We start from the raw sequence: 14,097 nt of genomic DNA on the forward strand, positions 1-14,097 counted from the left end.
AGCTGATTGATTCTCACCCTAAGGCTCTCACCTCCTCCATTCAAAAGAGAAACTTTGGATTGATGGTTACACTCATCAATGTGTTCCCACATACAGTATTAACAAAAGACTAGAGTCAAGATGGAACTGGGATTAAGAGACCAGAGAAGGCAAGCAATTGGGAATAATAAATTAGTAAAAACTTACCTCCCTTTCACAGCTCAAAGTAAATGGGAGGAGAGTCAAATTTTCAAAGCCAGTTGATTCTCTCATAACAGTTGAATTATAATGGTTGCAAAAGAAGAATACTTTGGATTCATATGGTACATTGATAATGGTTCTACAAACTATGAAAAGGGTAAAGGCTTGAAGATCCACAAAGAAAACAAAAAGCCAAGCAAATGGAGATAGAAAGGAAGCTTCCCTTCCCTTCCCTTCCTTCACTGCTAAGTATAAAGGAGGAGATTCAAATGTCGAAGTCAAGCCCACTATGGTGGGCTTCAAAACTTGGAACCAGAATCCAGGTCAAGAGCATGAATTTTGACCAGTCTTATACCATATAATGCCTTCCCTGTGTTCCCTACATTTGAACTGAATTGGTATCTGAATAATTATTTAAACCCCTTTTCGACCTAAGTTAGGCACAGTAGATTTTCCATTCGCAGCTGCTTTTACACTTAGCGGAGGAAGCACGTATAATTTGGTCAGAAGAAGCAAAGCCTCTCTTTTTCTTTTCTAATTAGTATATCTGTCTTACAAATATCTGCACTAGGCCAAATAGATTCCGTCCGGAAATCTTAGGAGTCTTAATCATTTGGTTTCAATCACCACAGATATGATTTATCAGTAATCACTATCACACCACACATTGTGCAGAGTTACTATTTCAAACCCCGGCCCGTGATCTGTCACACTTCAAGGAATGGATTTGGTTAGTAATGACCATGAAATGATTTATTCTGTGGACTCTGGGCTATAGAATTAGATGGTAAGTATTGCATAACTTGGAAATTCAATCATCATCAAGCTGCAATATGATCAGCATCGTATTCATTAACCTATTTTCCAACATTCATGTATACAAGGCACAACAGAAAACTATTTAGATAACCGCAAAGAAACAAATCTTGGTTTCATACCGTCTGGTGTTGAATTAAATGGTAAGTATCGTATCATGACCAAGCTGCTATATATGACCAACATCTTCAGTAATATGCTTTCAAAACATTCATATTAAGAGTATCAACAGGAAATATCTGGATATATAATCACCAAAAAATGAATCTTGGTTTGTTACAGCCTTGGCTAGAATTAAATGGCAATAAATTGCCAACCTTAGAAATTTAATCCATTGATCCATATGGATTAAGTTTATACACAATCAGCATCCCATTAGTAATATCATTGAACAAAATCTTCACCAAATCTAAAAATAATTACGCATAAGTAAACAAAACCAAACTGTAGGAACCAATTCTTCATCCAATTATTTATTCATGATGTTAACTCCTCTTTTTGTATCCCAGAATGAATAATTTGAATTTATAACATACTTAACTTTTAACCAAATATGTAAGTAATTCTAAAGCCCTTGTTGTCTTTGCGTGATGAAATATAATTCTCTTGGATTTATATTCAAGCAAATGGCTAATATATATTTGATGCTGTACTGCATACTAAGGGGAAGGTCTGTAAATTTTTCTGATGTGCTGCAAATGGTTTGCAAAGATTAATTTTCCTTGATGTGCTGAATATGTTTAATTTAATATATCATCTCTTTGAATAATTGAAGAAAGATATGCGATAAAATGATTTTGATAAGCCTATATATATTGCTCGTGTTTATATAAAAGAATAAAATTGAAGGGCCTTACCATCACTGATTTACATTTTATGTTGATTTGGCTTTTATCTTTTTCCTCTTTTTTTTTTTTTTTGACTGAATTAGAAACAATTTTATTGAATATCAATGACTGATGCAAAATTTGATCGACAAAAGGAGATCAAATTGAAGCTTACAACACACCATAAGAAGAGAACTGAAACAACACCTAACAATAAAAACCATAAGAAGCACCTGAGCATTTGAGTAATTGGTTGGTGGATGATTTCCTACTTAAAGAGTAAGGTTTGAATTCCTTTTCCCCAATTATATATACAAAAAAAAAAAACCATAAGAAACAAGAGTTGGAACAACACCCAACACCTAAAGAGGATAGTTGTATGCAGCAATTTAAAAGTCAGGATGTGTGATTTGATTTTGTTTTTTTCTTTTGCAGTGGATGCAGTGCAAGTTTTGATTGTAAAGCTAAAATTAATATGTAATTTCTTTGCAAATGTGCTTACATGAACAATCTAATAATCGGATACTAGAAATATGAAATGAAGAGAATAATAATATCAATTAATGTGAAGATAACAATCATAATGTTTGAATCCTAAGGAATTTATTTAGGTACATTGGATTCAAGGGGTGATTGTGAACAAGAAAAGAAAATGTAAATAACTTAAACTAGAACATAAAAACATGCAATAAGAAGATCTCTTAGATATAACACAAGCACACAACTAGGCATTGGATCTGTGATACACAGTTGTTTTTCCTAAGGGAAAAAAGCATTAGACCAAAGAGCAGTGGGGTTGTTATCCCCGAATGGGAGCACCGAACCAAGTCCCACGTGCTCTGGTGGATGCATCAGGTCCTTGATCCACTGTTGTCTCTGCGCTGTTTCCATGCTCACTTCACGATCTGAACTCTCTGCCTGCACCTTCTCTCCATTTTTCAGCCTTGCATCTAGCGTTGCCATTGTTGTTCCTGATGATGCTGTTGCGGACCCTCGAGAATGAGACGCCTTGTTAAGCGTATCAATCCTCTTGTCAATATCCTTCAAGTTTTGCTCGAGCAACCACCCGAGGTCATTCAAATCCATCATGTTCAAATTCTGCAACCCTTTTCCAACCAAACATTGGAACATGACTTGTGTGATCTCCTTCTCGCGATTGTCCCTGCATTGTCTCTTGAGTTGTTCATTGGCTTTTGCAATCCTTTGCCTAAGGAAACTCTCTTGGCTCACCATCTTCTTGCTTTGTTCCATCTCAGGCATCTTCTTAAACTCCGAAAGCACGCGTTGGGCTCCAGCAGGGGATGGCCAAACCTCAGGTTGAGCATCATATGGACTGTAGATAATCGCGCAAGCTTCTATCCCACAAAGGGTACTCAGTTCGTTCACCTTCTTCAACAGACCCTTCTTTCTTTTCTTGAAGGTAGCTTTCCTTGCAGAATCATTGGTGATGTAGGCAAGCTTCACCTTCTTTCTAGTCATGGCTACCTAGAAAACAAAGAATTGGAATTGAAAACTTTCTATGCACTTGTTACCCAAATAGCCTATGCTATATATAGAGATGATGGGATTCCATTGTTATTATTGCAAGATTATAGTGGTGTTGGTCCTTGTTGTACATATTAATGGTGACTCAAAAGGAATGGAAAAGCTATCAGGGCGCCCCTTAGATTTCACAAAAAAAAATACAAATCTAGTCTTTTATTTGAAGTGGATTGATGAAAACATTGAAATATCTATATGGAAGGAGTGAAAATGTGCTCAAAGTAACGCAATTTTAGCTGTAAAGGATATGAAGAGATCTGTCGGAGGATATCAAAGTTGTAATGTAACAAACAAAATTCAATTGGATGAATTGGGATTGGTTTGGCTTTTCTTACGTAAGACATGACGATTCTTGTTTCAATGATAAGATCTAGCATTGAATCATAATTGTTTCTTGTAGAAGAATGTTTTGCTATCTTATTCATTCATTCCTACATATTTGGTATTTTGTTTTTTTTTATTGCTAATTTTGGTAATTATAGATAACACATTTAAGTCTAGTAATTAGGAAAGAATAAGAAGATCTAATGTCAATCCCTTACAATGTGTTTGGTTGGGAGAATAGAATAGTCATTCCCCACTATTCTTATTACTTAGCAATTCTTGCATTTGGTTTATGGAATGGTCATTCCTTAAGAAACTTGAATAGCCATTACCAAAGTCTCCTTTGATAATGACTATTTGGCATTATTCCACACTTAGGGAATAGACAAAAAATACTACTGTACAAAATTGCTTTTCATTAATTTTAAAAATTACCCTTTATATAAGATGTAATTTGTTTATTTTCACATTTTCTTTCTCTCTCTACCCATCTCCCTTTCCCCTTTCTTTAAATTAAAATTTTAATATAATTATATAAATTAATATTTAAATTTAAAAATTAAATAACAATTTCAATTATAAAATTTTAATATTTTTATAAATAAAGAATAAAATAATAATAATAATACATTTTAATTATTAATTATTAATATTTTAAGTGAAATATAAATTATTAATATTCTAATCCCTAAACCCATATTAAATTTTAAATAATAATTTAATAATATTTTTAATAGATTATTAACAAGAAATATTTTAAATTAAAAATCAAATGTTATAAAAAATGACATTTTTGTTTTTATCACCTATTTCTTTGTTATTTCAAAGCTACTTTTACCAACCAAACATTAAAATAAGTTATAATAGTCATTCCTATCATATTCCATTTCATGACTCAAATTATTTAATAACTATTCCTACCTTATTTCATTCTTACAGAATAATAATTCTATTCCTCCTATATTTGATTTCACAAACCAAGCATACATCTTGTATTTTTATTAGAGAAATGAAAACTTTATATTTCTCAAGTGTGTTATTATGATTAGGTTAAAATATAAGATATCAATTTGAAAAGGATATTCAAATTTAAATCAAAATCCTAATCAAATCTAATCAAATCCAACCAAATCTATGCAAATCTATTCAAATTTACATTCAAATATATCAACATTTACAAAAGTCCAATTCAAAACAAACTCCTAGATGTGTGCATACTATTACTCCTAGAGTATGTAACTTAGACCTCATGTCGAGAGCTTGCTAGGCTGTTAGACTACGTGGATTGCTTAGGTTGTCTAGGGTGTTGGGTTGTTGGGATATTTGGTCTATGTGGTTGTAGACTATTGGCTTGCCTAGCGGTTTAAGCTGTCTAGGCTTCTTACGTACACATGGGCTGCTAATGGGTTATTAGTGCATGCACAACCCACGGTTTGTTTTGGACTGAAATCACGTGTTGTGACACATGCACCACCATCCATAGAATAAAAAAAAAGCTCTCAGTCTGTCAATCCTTACTATAGCTGAACTTGATAAATTTTTTCGTGTTGAGTCAATTGGTTCTCACCGTGAAGCGGATTGGTCACCCAAGGTCTAAACATAAATTATGCATGCCAAACAAATGTTCAATTTGATGTGTGTGTATGCACACAACATGTAGAAAACTTTGATCTAGTATTAAAGAGTTAAACTTGAGTTCCATCATTAGTTTAAAAAAAATTGATTGGTTCCTTCTTATTTAGAAACATTATTTGCGCACCTCGAGGGGAAAGTTGAATTATTAATATATAACATCATATATGAATTAATTTATAGATTTTTTTTACTTTGTTTTCTTTTGATCTCCATTTAAATAAATTATTATTTTTAATTTAAAAAGTAAAAAGTAAGTTTAAAATGTAAAAAAAATTAAAAAAAAGGAAAAAAAATGATATAATTTTGAAACATTCAAAAATACATAAATTGTACGTAGCATATATATATACATTTAATGGCATTCTATTGATGAACAAAAAATAGAGCCGAGGAAAAGGTTCCACTAAACGTACAAAGGACAAAAACAACAAATTAGAAAAGAAAAGACAAAACTCAACTTTGAGAACAAGAACAAGGCATAGAGAATACCAAAAACAAAAAAATAAAGAAATAAAAATAAACTAGAAACATTTGCACCTTAATTAATCTAATATATTAATAAGGAATGTAAGATGGTGTATTTTTTGGTTAAAACGGTAAAAGGATGAGATTTTGTTAATTGAAACATATTTTGCTCTTCTTAATTTACACTGACAATTTATTTTTGTGTATGCAATGTGTAGGTAGACAAGGTTTTTGTTACAATAGACTTTTAAATTGAGCTGTTTTGTTCAATTTTATTTTGGTTTGTATTCTTTCATCATTTGAAAGCTTTAAATTAATAACTTTTTTTTTATTTTTATATTTCTCAAACTTGAAAAAAGTTAATAATCTTTTTTTGAAACAAGCAATACGAATGATCAATAATTTACATTTCATGTTGATTTAGCTAAAATCTTCTATTTTTTTTCCTGAATCAGAAACAATTTTATTGAATATCAATGATTGAAACAAAATCTAATCAACTGAAGGAGATCATATGAAAGCTTATAATAGCATAACATAAGAAGATAACTAAAACAACACCTAATACAAGAAAGAAACAACAAAAACCATAAGAAACGAAAAACACCCTATTTTTTCCAAGTCAATTCAAGACATTCCCTTTTTATTTTTTATTTTATTTAATTTTTATTTTGTTTCATTTATTAGCTTTTATTTATTTAACATTGGGTCAAGTTAGGTGTGAGTCTAATTAGATTGAGTCCTTTTAAAATTGGAGTCCAAAGACAACTTAAATTCAATTCCACATTAGTCTTTGAGGCTTTTAAAGCCCGAAGCCTACAAGGCTCACAAGATCATAATAAGAAAAAAGAAAAAAAGGAAAAAAAAAAGAAAGAAAAGAACAAAAAGTTGTGGTGGCCAATAGATTGCCATGGCAATTAGCTAGGCAACTTTCGTCTCTGTTGCCTAAAGCCACCCGTGGTTGCCTCTTAGCCCACCCTAGCTTAAAAGCACTTGATCACCCTTATCCATAAATCCAAGAAAATTATGACATTGGTTCTATTAGAATCCCCCAAAATTACAAAAACAAAAAGATGAAGGGGGATCCACAACCAACAAAAGAAATCTTTCAGGCTAAATATATGACCAATAAAAAAAATAAAACATATAAAGTTTGTTTTCTTTTAACAGCCGAAACCCAAAAAGAGCTTTTGGAACCCAAACAACCGTGCAACCCCAAAACAAAACCTTATTTTTTTATAAAACAACTTATAGTCACAAAGAAAGAAAAAAATAGAAGACAACAAAAAATAAAAGCATGTTGCTATTTAGAAAGTTATTTTTTTCTACTCTTTTTGGGATCAGGATTTTGAGAAAATATTTCGATCAAAGAAAAGAGTGTGAAGAGAGTATTATTGTTGAATTTGGAAAATTTTTTGACTTCAATAAGTGGCAATGGTGGCAACGATGGCCATTGGTCGATATCTACAGAGAGTGGTTGGATTTCTTTTAAAAAAAGGGTGAGAGAATGGGTTTAGAGAGAGAAAGTGAGTTTGAAAAATGAGGAGAGGGGATGAAAATGAAGCTTTTATAATTAAGGTTTTGATATGAAGGGTGCCAAAATGGAACCGTTTTAAGTTATTTCAAAATAAAAAAAAGGAAAAAAAAGAATAGAGAAGCGAGAAAAGTAAGAAAAAAAGAAAGAAAGAAAGATAGAAGAAAAACAAGAAAAAAGAGACACAGTGGCAAAGATATAGTTGACTTGTTAGGGGTTCTAGAGTTTGACTCTCAATAAAAACATTCAATTTTTGGAGAAAAAAGGAAGAGATGAGGAAGCTACAACCCATTGGGTGGCTTATGGGAATGCTCTATTAAAAAAACGAGAAAGAGTCCATAAGGAAAGCCTACCGTACGATTCCAAAGGGAAGCCTACCACCCAACTTGTGAAGAAAAACCAAATTTACAACCTGTTTGGTAGCTAGCAGATCAAGTGGCCAAGTAAAAAAAAGGAAAAAAATGAAGGTTTGAGCCTATGGAGGCTTAAGTTCCACTAATGCGATGGGAAGGTTCAAATAATGTTCTTAATAAAAAAATCACTACTTCTATTAGAGTTTGCATTACATGAAAATGTTTTCACCCGTAAATAATTACCCAAATAGCCTATGCTATATATAAAGATGATGGGATTCCATTGTTATTATTGCAAGATTATAGTGATGTTGGTCCTTGTTGTATATATTAATAGTGACTTAAAAGGATGAAAAAACTATCAAGGCGCCCCTTAGATTTCACCAAAAAAATACAAATCTAGTCTTTTATTTAAAGTGGATTGACGAAAACATTGAAATATCTATATGGAAGAAGTGAAAATGTGCTCAAAGTAATGCAATTTTAGCTGTAAAGGATATGAAGAGATCTCTGTCTGAGCTGTCTGAGGATATCAAAGCTATAATGTAACAAACAAAATTCAATTGGATGAATTGGGACTGGTCTTGCTTTTCTTACGTAAGACATGATGATTTTTGTTTCAATGATAAGATCTAGCATTGAATCATAATTATTTCTTGTAGAAGAATGTTTTGCTATCTTATTCATTCATTCCTACATATTTGGTATTTTGTTTTTTTTATTGCTAATTTTGGTAATTATAAATAACACATTTAAGTCTAGTAATTAGGAAAGAATAAGAAGATCTATAATGTCAATCCCTTACAATGTGTATGGTTGGGAGAATGGAATAGTCATTCCCTAGTATTCTTATTACCTAACTATTCTTGCATTTAGTTCATGGAATGGTCATTCTTTTAGAAACCTAAATAGCCATTACCAAAGTCTCCTTTGATAATGGCTATTTGGTAATGCCTATTCCACACTTAGGGAATAGACAAAGAATACTACTATACAAAATTATTTTTCATCAATTTTAAAAATTACCCTTTATATAAGATGTAATTTGTTTCTTTTCACATTTTCTTTCTCTCTTAACCCATTTCCCTTTCTCCTCTCTTTAAATTAAAATTTTAATATAAATTATAAAAATTAATATTTAAATTTAAAAATTAAATAACAATTTTAATTATAAAATTTTAATATTTTTATAAATAAAGAATAAAATAATAATAATAACATTTTAATTATAAATTATTAAAATTTTAAGTGAAATATAAATTATTAATATTCTAATCCCTAAACCCATATTAAATTTTAAATAATAATTTAATAATATTTTTAATAGATTATTAAAAATAAATATTTTAAATTAAAAATCAAATGTTATAACAAAAGACATTTTTATTTTTTTATCACCTATTTCTTTGCTATTTCAAAGCTACTTTTACCAATCAAACATTAAAATAAGTTATAATAGCCATTCTTATCATATTCCATTTCATGACCTAAATTACATAATAACTATTCCTACTTTATTTCATTATTACAGAATAATAATTCTATTCTTCCTATATTCGATTTCACAAACCAAGCATACGCCTTGTATTTTTATTAGAGAAATGGAAACTTTATATTTTTTAAGTGTGTTATTATGATTAGGTTAAAATATAAGATATCAATTTGAAAAGGATATTCAGATTTAAATCAAAATCCTAATCAAATCTAAACAAATCCAACCAAATTTATGCAAATCTATTCAAATTTACATTAAGATATATCAACATTTACAAAAGTCCAATTCAAAACAAACTCCTAGATGTGTGCAGACTATTACGCCTTGCATATGTAAGCTACACCTCATGTCAAAAGCTTGCTAGGCTGTTAGACTACCCAGATTGCTTAGGCTATCTAGGTTGTTGGGTTGTTGGGATATTTGGTCTATGTGGTTGTAGACTATTGGCCTACCTAGCGGTTTAAGCTGTCTAGGCTACTTGCATACACATGGGCTGTTGATGGGTTACTATTGCATACACAACCCACGGTTGTTTTAGACTGAAATCACGTGTTGTGAGACATGCACCACCATTCATAGAATAAAAAAAAGCTATCAGTTTGTTAATCCTTACTATGGTTGAACTTGGTAAGTTTTTTCATGTTGAGTCAACCAGTGCTCACCGTGAAGCGAATTGGTCAACCTAACCCAAGGTTTAAACATAAATGCATGCCAAACAAATGTTTAATTTGATGTGTGTGTGTGTGTGTGTGTGCACGACATGTAAAAAACTTTGATCTAGTATTAAAGAGTTAAACTAGAGTTCCATCATTAGTTTAAAAAAGATTGATTGGTTTCGTCTTATTTAGAAACATTATTTGCGCACCTCGAGGAGAAAGTTGAATTATTAATATATAACATCATATAAGAATTAATTTATAGATTTTTTTTTACTTTATTTTCTTTTGATCCCCATTTAAATAAATTATTATTTTTAATTTAAAAGTAAAAAGTAAGTTTAAAATGTAAAAAAAGTTTAAAAAAAGGGTGAAAAAATGATATAATTTTGAAACATTCAAAAATACATAACTTGTATGTAGCACATATATTTTTTGTAATGGTATTTTATTGATGAACAAAAAATAGAGCCAAAGAAAAGGTTCCACTAAGCGTACAAAGGACAAAAACAACAAATTAGAAAAGAAAAGACAAAAACTCAACCTTGAGAACAAGAACAAGGAACAAAGAATACCAAAAACAAAAGAATAAAAAAACAAAGATCAACCAGAAACATTTGCACCTTAATTAATCTAATATATTAATAAGGAATGCAAGGTGGTGTAATTTTTTGGCTAAAATGGTAAAGGATGGGATTTTGTTAATTAAAACATATTTTGCTCTTCTTAATTTACACCGACAATTTATTTTTGTGTATGCAATGTGTAGGTAGATAAGGTTTTTGTTACAATAGACTTTTAAATTGAGCTATTTTGTTCAATTTTATTTTAGTTTGTATTCTTTCATCATTTGAAAACTTTAAATTAATAACTTTTTTTAATTTTTATATTTCTCAAACTTGAAAAAAATTAACAATTTTGATTTGAAACAAGCAATACAAACAATCAATAATTTACATTCATGTTGATTTGACTAACATCTTCTTCTTATTCTTTTTTCCTGAATCAGAAACAATTTTATTGAATATCAATGATTGATACAAAATATAATCAAACGAAGGAGATCATATTAAAGCTTACAATAGCACAACATAAGAAGATAACTAAAACAACACTCAATACAGGAAAGAAACAACCAAAACCATAAAAAAACGAAAGACACCCTATTTTGTCCAAGTCAATTCAAGACATTCTTTTTTTAATTTTTATTTTGTTTCATTTATTAGCTTTTATTTATTTAACGTTGGGTCAAGTTAGGTGTGAGTTTAATTGGATTGGATCTTTTTAAAATTAGAGTCCAAAGACAACTTAAGTTCAATTCCACATTAGACCTTGAGGCTTTTAAAGCCTCAAACCTACTAGGCCCACAAGATCATAATAGGAAAAAAGAAAAAAAAAAGAAATAAAAGTTGTGGCGGCCAACAGACTGCCATGGCAATTAACCAGGTAGCTTTCGTCTCTATTGCCTAAAGCCACCCGTGGTTGCCTCTTAGCCCACCTTAGTCCAGAAGCACTTGATCACCCTTTTCCATAGATCTTAGAAAATTTGGACATTGGTTCTATTAAAACCTCAAAAATTACAAAAACAAAAGGATGAAGAGGGATCCACAACCAATAAAAAAAAATCTTTTAGGCTAAATATATGGTCGACAAAAAAAAAATCAAACACATAAAGTTTGTTTTCTTTTGGCAACCGAAACCCAAAAAGAGCTTTTGAAACCCAAACAATCGTGCAACCCCAAAACAAAACCTTGTTTTTTTTTAAAGCAACTTATGGTAACAAAGAATGAAAAAAATAAAAGACAACAAGAAAGAAAAGCATGTTGCTATTTAGAAAGTTATTTTTTCTACTCTTTTTGTGCTTGGGATTTTAGGACAATATTTCAATCAAAGGAAAGAGTGTAAAGAGAGTATTATTGTTGAATTTTGGAGAAATTTTCGACGTTGATAAGTGGTAATGGTGGCAACGATGGCCATTGGTCGATATGTACGAAAGGTAGTTGGATTTCTTTTAAAGAAATGGTGAGAGAATGAGCTTAGAGAAAGAAAGTGAGGTAGAAAAATGAGAAAAGGGGATGAACATGAAACTTTTATAATAAAGGTTTTAATGTGAAGGGTGCCAAAATGTCACCGTCTTAAGTTATTTCAAAATAAAAAATAGAATTAAGAAAGAAAGAGAAAAGAAAAGAAAAAAGGAAAAAAGAAAACAAGAGAGAAGTGGGAAAGAAAAAAAAAACATAAAAAAGAAAGAAAGAAAGAAAGGAGAAAAACAAGAAGAAGGAGACACGGCAAAGTTTGTAGTTGAATTGTTGGGGGTTATAGAGTTTGACTCTCAATAAAAACATTCAAGTTTTGGAGAAAAAAAAAGAAAGAGATGAGAAAGTTGTAGCCCATTGGGTGGCTTGTGGGAATGGTCTATTAAAAAATAGGAGAAGGAGTCCATAAGGAAAGCCTATCGTGCAGTCCCAAAAAGAAGCCCACCACCCGACTTGTGAAGAAAAGCTTAACTTACAGCTTGTTTGTTGGCCAACAGATCAAGTGGCCAAGTAAAACAAAGGAAAAAAAAGGAAAGTTTGAGCCTATGAAGGCTCAAGTTCCACTAATTCCATGGGAAAGTTCAAATAATGTTCTTAATAAAATAATCATTACTTCTGTTAGAGTTTGCATTACATGAAAATGTTTTTACTTGCAAATAATTACTTTAATGATGGGATTTGCTTGATAAGCTTGTGAAAGTGAGTTTCCTCGAGCAATTCGCTTGGTGGGAGAGTATTCCCAGGTCCTATTAGTATGATGGACGAATTTAAGAAATATTCTTAATAAAAGATTTTCATTTGACATTATCAAGATTTATGCCATGCATTCCATAATTGTATCATATTCACCCATAAAATCGAATAATGGACTTTAAGTCACAAATAAAATAAAAAATAGAATAATAAATAATGATTAAGAAAATACAAGAATAAATTAAAAATTAAGGTTAAAATAAGATAATATATGATTAAATAGTATTGTTCGTGGAACGGGCATTAGAGGGATGCTAATTCTTTATCAGGCATAATCATACTCCTGAACCCAAATTTAAAATTCGCAGACTAAGTTATTTTCTTTAGATAATCTTAAAATCAATTTAGGATTTCGTCAAATAAAATGAATCTAATAGGTGGCCAATCACACCTTATAAAAAAAATTGGTGGTGACTTCATTTCACGTCAGAGTCATCAAACTTTCAACACGTACAAGTATGAGATCCAAACCACTTCATGTGAAATAGAGTCGTTATAAATCTTTTTTGTCGAGGTGCAATTAACCACTTATTTGAGTCTATTTCTTTAAAATGTTACTTAAACTTAACCTAAGTTCATTTTAACAAAATAGACTATGGTCTACGAAATAGTGTTAAGGTTTGGCAGTACAGTTATGTATGAGAAAAGTATTAACACCTTATAACGCTCGTTTAAAAAATGGTGCCAATTAATCATGCGTTATCCTTACTTGGTCTTAATTCTTGATTTTTATCCTACTTTCCTTAATCATAATTTATTGATTGATTTTTTTATTTTTGGTTTTATTTACGACCTAAAGTCCATTATTCGATTTATTTGTATAATGTGGATGTAATGCAATTATGAAATGCATAATATAAATCTTGATAAAATGTCCAATGAAAACCTTATGTTGTCAAGGATACTCCCTCACCTAGGGAATTACTCAATAAAACTTACCTTCACAAGCTCATCAAGCAAATCTTACCATTGGAGTAATTATTTGCAAGTAAAATTATTTTTATGTAATGCAAACCTTAATACAAGTAGAGATTTTTTATTAAGAACATTCTCTGAACTTTCCCATCGTACTAAAAAGACTCTGAAGATATTCTTTTACTTAGGAAATTTTTCAAGCGAACTCACCTTCGCAACCTTTTTGAAAAGTCCCATCATTGGGGTTTCCACTCATTCGCAAAAGTATACATCCAAAATAATTGCAATTCATGAATGAATATTGTTGATACATAATGAGCAAAACATTTATTAATTGTTTTTTATATATTCATTTTATAATAAAACTTTATTATTATTCTTTTACTTTCAATAATTTTATAATTTTTAACCTCTTCTAAATAGTCATATTTTTTATTCTAAAAATTTTTATTTACTTAAAATACAATCGCCTGCATTAAGAAATATTGAAACATAAAATTAAAACCCTTCCATCATTCTGGTGGAGTCCTAATCAAATTCTTTAACTAGGAAATTAACTTGAAATT

At 30.4% G+C, this 14,097-nt stretch overlaps 1 pseudogene; it reads right to left on the minus strand.

The window, feature by feature from the left end:
* Positions 1-2,362: 2,362 nt before the first annotated feature.
* Positions 2,363-3,518, minus strand: LOC18600640 (agamous-like MADS-box protein AGL80 pseudogene; annotated as a pseudogene).
* Positions 3,519-14,097: the final 10,579 nt, after the last annotated feature.

The sequence above is a fragment of the Theobroma cacao genome, chromosome 5, assembly GCF_053813885.1.
Source record: "Theobroma cacao isolate CCN51 chromosome 5, ASM5381388v1, whole genome shotgun sequence".
Classification (NCBI taxonomy): Eukaryota; Viridiplantae; Streptophyta; class Magnoliopsida; order Malvales; family Malvaceae; genus Theobroma; species Theobroma cacao.